Source organism: Cyprinodon tularosa, unplaced genomic scaffold (assembly GCF_016077235.1).
Source record: "Cyprinodon tularosa strain WSP-4 unplaced genomic scaffold, ASM1607723v1 ctg716, whole genome shotgun sequence".
Taxonomy (NCBI): domain Eukaryota; kingdom Metazoa; phylum Chordata; class Actinopteri; order Cyprinodontiformes; family Cyprinodontidae; genus Cyprinodon; species Cyprinodon tularosa.
In genome coordinates, this window is record NW_024039470.1 from 712,785 (window position 1) to 720,194 (window position 7,410).

Below are 7,410 nucleotides of genomic sequence, written 5' to 3' on the forward strand. Positions count from 1 at the left end.
AAAGTTCACAGAAATTATAACTGTAAACAATGGATGCTTGGAGAAAATGCCTGAAAATGCTGCATTTGTTGGAGTCTTCAGTCGGTCGTTTCTCTGCTTTAATAAGTTCTAAAAAAAACCTTCAGAGATCAACCAGGGGGAAATTCTCCCATATCGGATCAGAAGCTGCTTCTTAACTGTTTATATGTGGTCTAATGGAAAAGTCAGAACTTCTGGTTCTGGTAAAGGTTTGGTTACAGAGATGCAAATAGAGGCGAACATCCATTCATGATGGAAAGATGAAAATTAAAGGTTAGACCGCTTTGATGGGATGGTTGTAGCGTTTGTATCTGTTTGTTCTGGATCTGTTTTTAGTATCTTCACCAATACTGATGAACATCTGGAAGCAATAAAGGTCCGTTACCTTCTTCTACTGGGTGGAGCAAACTGATGGTTTAGCTGTGGGCTCGTCAACGTTTTTCAGACTCCAGAACATTGGAGAGACAAATAGAGGAGCCATGTCTCTGCTCCTTGGCGGTCTGTGTGCTCCATCCTCTTCTTCAGCTCCTTCATAAATGAAAGCAAAGCATCCTCACAGTCTTAACCTGTCTGCATGCGATGCTTCTCTAGTCAAACAACAACCAACATACCTCCAAACACGTGTGGATGGATTCTTTTCCAATGTGACCCGACTGCTAGAACACTGCTTCCATGTTCAACCTGCTTTCCCTGTAAAAAATATGACAAATTAATCTGCAGAATTTCCTCTACACCGAGTTGAAATCTGGGTCAGGATGTTGTTTTCATCATAATCTTGTTCTTTCTGTGTTTCAATGATTGTTAGCTTTTAATCAGGCCTGGGAAGCTTGAGTTGTTGGTTTGTCATGTAAATAAAGTCTTACTCCGTGTGTTTTCTGTTCCAGTCTTTCTCTGTGCCGTCCTCAGGTAGGGACTGGGAAGCTCCTCATCATCCTGGATGTCCCGGTTCCTCACAGGACTTCTGCTTTAGGACGACCACAGAGTCTGAAATTAACATGAAAAACTAAGTGAAGCCATCTGAAATGTTGCCTTTATATTTAAATGATGGATGATTGTTGCTCCTTACTGAACATGGTCTCACTCTTTGTGAAGGTCAGCAGCTCAGATGATCCTCCTCTGGTTTGGTCGCTGCAGATCTCATCAGCATCTTCTGATGGCCCAAAGCTTGTAGAGGCTCGGTTTAACATGCACTGTAAGCAATTGCTGTAAATTTACAGCAAATTCAAAAATATTAAAGTGAGGATTCAATAAGTATTAGTATTCAAAAATACAAGCAAAATGTTGTAATATCAGTATTTTTCAGTGTAATTTTCAGTCTTTTTAAAGAACTTTGTAACTTTTTCAGAAACCACCTGATGTATTGATGCGTAGAACCACCTGCTACCAATTCTACACCACTTGTAAAGAACTTCAGCATAAAAACACCACAAAAATAAAGCCAGCTATCTTGATTATTATTTATTATTCAAAAACAAACCAAAAAGAAAACAGGAGAGCCTTGATTCCCCTCAAACTGTAAAGGTTTAATGTTTAATCTATTACCACAAAGAAACTACAACTCTGATTTGAGAACTTATCTGAACAACCTGGCCACATGGCAACAACTAATGCCTTAATAAAATGAATAAACTATTAATAATATCTGCCCTGAGTTTCTCACATTTGGGGAATGTCATGCTAATCTCTAAAGCAGTGGTGTCCAAATTCAGTCCTAAAGGATGCTATCTTGAATGTTAAAATTGCATTTCAAGAAAGAAAATCAGCAACAATGATTAAAAAGCTAAACTGAGCCGAAAAAAAAAACAAACTCAAGTAACGTAAATAAGTTCTTCATGTATGGGTGCTGCAGCATCATGTATTGATGGTCTTTTCTCTGACTCAGTCACATGTGGACTTGCTCTTGAACACCGAGACTCTGGATTTTATTTCAAGACTAAAGCTGTGGAAATATTATCTTATTTTTTGATGTGATAATTCAAATAATGTAACCCAATGATAGTTTTGTAGAACTGCTAATGTTGTCACTCACTGTTCATTACAGATTTTGAATGTAACTTGAGATGCATGAATCAATTTGATGAAACAATTATCCTAAATTAACAATTCAATATATTTACTGCAGAGAAGAGCATAAGGGCTCCTCTTCCCTCCATAAAAGACATCTCATCCCAGCGCTGCATGTCCCGAGCCCGTAACATTATAAATGACCCCTCACCCCCCCACCATGGACTGTTCTCCCTGCTGCCCTCTGAGAAGAGGCTTTGCAGCATCTGATGCAGCTCCAGCAGATTCCAGAACAGCTTCTTCCCCACCGCCATCAGACTGCTGAATGTTGTATAAAATGGGGTTAAAAAAAAAGCGCTGAATGTTGGAAAAACTGTAAATCATATCTCTGTCTTATGTTTACATTTGATCACCATGTTTACATTTTATTATTGCTACAATTTAAGAAATGGAAATGTATTGAGGGCTGTACTGAACGAAATGTCATTTTGAATACACCCTGTGCAGTGGTGTCAAAAGTTCACACATTTGTTACTTCAGTAGAAGTATAGATACTGCAGTTTATAAACACTCTGGTAAAAGTAGAAGTATCAACTTGACCTCTTTACTCAAGTAAAAGTGAAAAAGTAATGTGCCCCCAAAACTACTTAAAGTATAAAAGTATAAAGTAACCTTTAAAAAAAACAGCCAGATGCCACTATATGAATTGAAAGCTCAATTTTTCGACTATTTCGTAAAATTCTTTGATATAGGGCCAAGGATGAGGGAGGTCTGGTTGGTCTCCATCTGCCGATACGCCTGTGTCCGACCTTTCAGACATTTCAACATCTTTTTCTGAATCCCACATTGTAGCATGGCATAGACAATTCACGTTAGCAGTTTGAAGAACACCTGCTTGCTTCTGATGATTTCCTTTAGCTAACCAATGAGTGTTTGCAGGGCCGACCTGTGGCTTAGGCAGTATAGGCAAATGCTAAGGGCGCAAACCACCAGGGGGCGCCCCACCAGTACCTATACCTTAATTTAAAAAAAACAAGCCTGACGTCTTTTACCTGCAACTCGGTTTTTTCGGTCTATGTTGCATCTAAAATCTCACCATGTCAAAGCGTCCTAAACTGTCTGATGCCCAAGGGAGGAAAAAAAGAAAAGAAGAGGAGGAAAAACATGATAAAGATAGAAGTAAAGTTACAGTAAAGATGATGATAATGATATTATTTTGCTTTTGCAGAACAATGATTGATAATAGCATTAGCCGTTAGCATGACATAGTTGCTAATCAATAAACAGCGAGCGCTATCTGTTAGTTTTAAAATCAGTTCATGTTATGGAAGGGCCCAGTTGTTGGAAAATAGTGATTTGAGTGCCCCCATCATGCCATCCTTGGGCACATGTGTATATATTAGATTTATTCAGGAGATGTTACCATTGACATTGTTATTTAACCTTTTCCCAGGTGGTAATAGTCATTCAAAAATACTATAAATTTTCCATAGTTATGAGCTTAGCTATTAGCTGTGTTCATATTATTATTAAATGTGTTCATCATGTTAAACTATGTTAGTGTTAAAGTGTACATCATTAATGTTACAGTAAACTTCAGTTTACTGTAATAACAATAAATTACAGTAATAAGAATTATTACTAATCCAAAAATGATATTGTATGAAATAAACGATAGTGTACATCATGCAAGCATCTCTTTTTTGTTTATATTATTTAATTTAATTTTACTTTATTCTTCAAATCATCTATTTATTATTAGACATTATTATCATTTCGCTTTTGCATTTGTGCAGTCATATGGTATGACGTTCTCTGCAAAATCCAGCATGTTAGTAGAGGAAAACCAGAGACTCCCTCACCAGTTACAAAAACACTGGATTTTCTGATGCGCAGACAATAGCAAAGGAGATGTGTGAAGACGTGAATGTGGAGGCTGAACTAAAAAAAAGCGATTGAGAACCACAAAAACTCACTTTGGCTATGAGTGTCCAGATGAGCCCATTCAAGATGCACTACAAAAAATGGAAACCACATTTTTTAATGTAGTCATGGATACTGCCATTTCTTCACTTGATGAGAGATTTCAGAATCTTGGAGAAGTGAATAACATGTTTGGTGTGCTCCCTGATTTCAGCAACTTAGAAAGAAAAAGAGCTGCTAGAGAAGTGTCAAACCCTAAGTGCTGCTCTGACCCAGGACAGCCAGCAGGACATTGATGGCGTAGAACTCACAAGGGAAATGCTAAATTTCCCACCATTGCCATCCATGAACATGACAAACTTTCCTGCATGAGAAGAGACTAGCTGAAATTTACCCCAACATGTGGGTTGCTCTAAGAATCTCTGCCACTCTTCCTATTACGGTGGCTGCTGCTGAAAGAAGCTTCTCCAAGCTTAAACTGATTAAAACTTACCTGAGATCTACTGTGATGCAAGAACGTCTCAGTGGACTTTCCATCATAAGCATTAATCATGTGGTCTCAAATCAGCTGTCATAGGATGATGTTGTAGATGACTTTGCTTCAAGAAAATCCAGGAGAGTAAAGCTGTAGTCATGTGAGGGAGACTAAAAACACCACTAGAACTATCATGTTATTTTTTTCTTTTGTTTAAATCATTATATTTTTTGTGCCTACTCATTTAATTGATTTCTTACTTTGCACAGTGCCATATTTATATTGCATTTAAATTAATGTCACTTTTTAACACTTTTTGGGAGTATTTTAATTTAATACCTGCTAAGTTATTTATATTTTATTTCATATGTTCATTTTTTTTGTTTCTTTAATTATTTTTTTAAGTTTTTTGAATGTGAATATTGTTTTATGTAAATAAAAAAATGTCCAAGACAAAGCTTTTTAGTTTCTTGTGAGTATATTTACACTAGCAGACATGCAAGTACTGTACAGTGATGCAAGGGGGCGCCACCTAAAATCTTGCCTAGGGCACCAAATTGTTTAGGGCCGGGCCTGTAATAACTGCTCAGAAATCCCGGTATTTTTTAATATCTGGCGCGGGTCCCTCAGCTCCGCTGCTGTCCCAACAATGAATGAATATGAATGAATATATGGATATGAATGGAGTTCAGTTTAAGCGTTAAAAATTGGGGATCTGGAGATGCGTGAGTCTCACACCCACTGGGTGAGAGTTGACAGCCCTGATATTGTCAATTTTACTGCAGTCTCACGATGCTGTCTGCATGGCTGCAGCCTAGGAGAGATCCGGTGCAGCGGAGGAGAGTTCGCGTGAGTTATATTTGCCCCCTAGTAAATAGGGCAGATGGTTATTATTGTATAAATATTCTTGCTTTCCCGCTCCACAGCGTTCCAGCTCATTCAGCTATTTTCATTGTACAGATCAGTTATCGTTCGCTGAAATCATTCTGGTGTTGGCGACACTGATGACGTAGACCTAGTTATATTTAATTAAAAATATAATTTTTTTTACCCCTGCTCTTACCCTAGGTAAAACACTCTCCAGCAGAGAGCCTTGAGCTAAAACCGAAACTGAAGGGGGTGGAATGGTTCTCCTGCCACAGCGCAAAAGGTGCCATTTACATCTGAAAAGGGATTTATGAGTTGTGAAGTACTGTTGGGGGCATTGGAGGCTAACGAAAATTCTCATATCTCTGGGATTTCTATTGTTACACTAGAATAGAAAATCCCTTTATGGTCCCACAATGGGGAAATTCTGGTGTTACAGCAGAACAAAGATTATATAAGATGGTCAGAGAAATGTGGACCTTAGAAATTTGTATAAGAATAGCATAACAGTAAAGAGTTATTCAATTCAGTTTATTTATATAGCGCCAAATTCACAACACATGTCATCTCAAGGCACTTTACAGTTCAACCAGATCATACAGTCAAATTGATACAAAGTTTTCTGTCTAAGGAAAACCAGTTAATTGCATTGACTCATTGACTCAAATACAATCCCTCACACTAAGCATGCTTGTAGGGACAGTGGAGAGGAAAAACTCCCTTATCGTCAGTTTAGTAGTTAGCAAGAAAATAAACATATAAATAGTGTACTGCAAAGTGTTTTAACAATATAAATACTGTGCACCTGGAGAATAGATAACAAATATATTTGGTTATTTAAGGAGGTATTCCCTTTGATCTCCTCCTCCATTTTAGATGTGATTAATCTATCTCTGTTACAGGGATATGTACCTAAAGCTTTTAAGGTTGCTGTAATTAAACCTCTGCTTAAGAAACCGTCTCTTGACCCAGATGACTTGGTCAATTATAGACCTATATCCAATCTTCCTTTCTTATCCAAAATTCTTGAGAAAGTAGTTGCCAAACAAGTTTGCGATCACTTCCACCATAATGAACTTTTTGAAGAGTTTCAGTCTGGCTTTAGAGCTCATCATAGCACTGAAACAGCTCTGGTGAAAGTCACTAATGATATTCTCATGGCCTCAGATAATGGACTTGTATCTGTGCTCGTCCTGTTGGATCTTAGTGCTGCATTTGATACAGTTGACCATAATATTCTTTTAGAAAGACTTGAATATTTTGTTGGAATTAAAGGAACAGCACTAGACTGGTTTAAATCTTATCTATCTGATCGAATTCAGTTTGTTCATGTTAATGATAGATCTTCAACACGCTCAAAGGTTACCTGTGGAGTACCACAGGGATCAGTGCTAGGACCAATTCTCTTTACTTTATACATGCTCCCAATTGGTAGAATTATTAGACAGCATGGGATTAATTTCCACTGTTATGCTGATGATACCCAGCTATATCTGTCTATAAATCCAGATGAAGCTAACCCATTACATAGATTACAGGCATGTCTTGAAGACATAAAAACCTGGATGACTCTTAACTTTCTGCTTCTGAATGCAGACAAAACAGAAGTTATAGTCTTTGGACCAGAGTCTCTGAAAAAGAAACTGATTAGCCAGTCACTTCATTTGGATGGGATTAAACTGATTTCAGATAATAAAGTAAAAAATCTTGGTGTTGTTTTTGATCAGGACCTGTCATTTAGGTCCCATATCAAGGAGGTTTCTAGAATTTCCTTCTTTCATCTGAGGAACATTGCAAAAATTAGAAATATCCTGTCCAGGGGTGATGCTGAGAAACTAGTCCATGCATTTGTTACTTCAAGGCTGGACTATTGTAATTCTTTACTATCAGGAAGTCCACAAACTGTAGTTAAAAGCCTTCAGCTGATCCAAAATGCTTCAGCCAGAGTTCTAATGAAAATTAAAAAGAGAGATCATATCTCGCCTATCCTGGCTTCTCTTCATTGGCTTCCTGTTAAATCAAGAATAGAATTTAAAATCCTCCTTCTCACATATAAAGCCTTAAATGGCCAAGCTCCATCTTATATCAGAGATCTGATTGTTCCTTATGTTCCTAACAGAGCA

The 7,410-nt window shown here is 37.6% G+C and overlaps 1 long non-coding RNA gene across 1 annotated transcript; it reads right to left on the bottom strand.

Annotated features, from left to right (window-relative positions):
• Window positions 1-515: 515 nt before the first annotated feature.
• Window positions 516-923, bottom strand: LOC119772561. Its single transcript, XR_005279272.1, has 3 exons — window positions 882-923; window positions 630-708; window positions 516-546 (listed from the first exon to the last, which is right to left on the bottom strand). It is a non-coding gene; the product is annotated as an uncharacterized LOC119772561 (long non-coding RNA).
• Between the last annotated feature and the right edge of the window lie 6,487 nt (window positions 924-7,410).